We start from the raw sequence: 721 nt of genomic DNA on the forward strand, positions 1-721 counted from the left end.
CAGGTGATGATTTCAAGGTAACACGCAATATATCAGTGTTGGACCAGTCTAAACACCTATCGGACTTCAAGAATGACAGGTTCTTAGTCTTTTGAGTGTTGCTTGCCAGTGCCCGGGCAGACAGCCAGCCAGGAAGCACACATATGATATACCTTGTCCTTGTTTGTCTCTGGCAAACATTACGAGTTCTGTCTTTTCGGATCACCTGAAGATTAGCGCCTCCCAGCTTATTTCACCTGATAATTGAGCACCCTAATGCTAGCTAGGGTGATAGGTTATCGTTAGGGTGGTTTATCTTAATGAGAAGTAACCCGAGGGTGGGCTGATCTTCCGGTGATCCGTCACTTTTTACCATTTTCTTTACCATACTCGGTACAATAACGTATGGTACGCTTATGACTGTTTTAAATCACGGTACACAAGGGGTTAGATCACGGTACACAAGGGGTTAGATCACGGTACACAAGGGGTTAGATCACGGTACACATGGGGTTAGATCACGGTACACAAGGAGTTAGATCACGGTACACAAGGGGTTAGATCACGGTACACAAAGGGGTTAGATCACACGGTACACAAAGGGTTAGATCACGGTACACAAGGAGTTAGATCACAGTACACAAAGGGGTTAGATCACACGGTACACAAGGGTTAGATCACGGTACACAAGGGTTAGGAGTTAGATCACGGTACACAAGGGGTTAGATCACAGTACACAAGG

This window comes from Homarus americanus, unplaced genomic scaffold (genome assembly GCF_018991925.1).
Source record: "Homarus americanus isolate GMGI-L3 unplaced genomic scaffold, GMGI_Hamer_2.0 scaffold30535, whole genome shotgun sequence".
Taxonomy (NCBI): Eukaryota; Metazoa; Arthropoda; class Malacostraca; order Decapoda; family Nephropidae; genus Homarus; species Homarus americanus.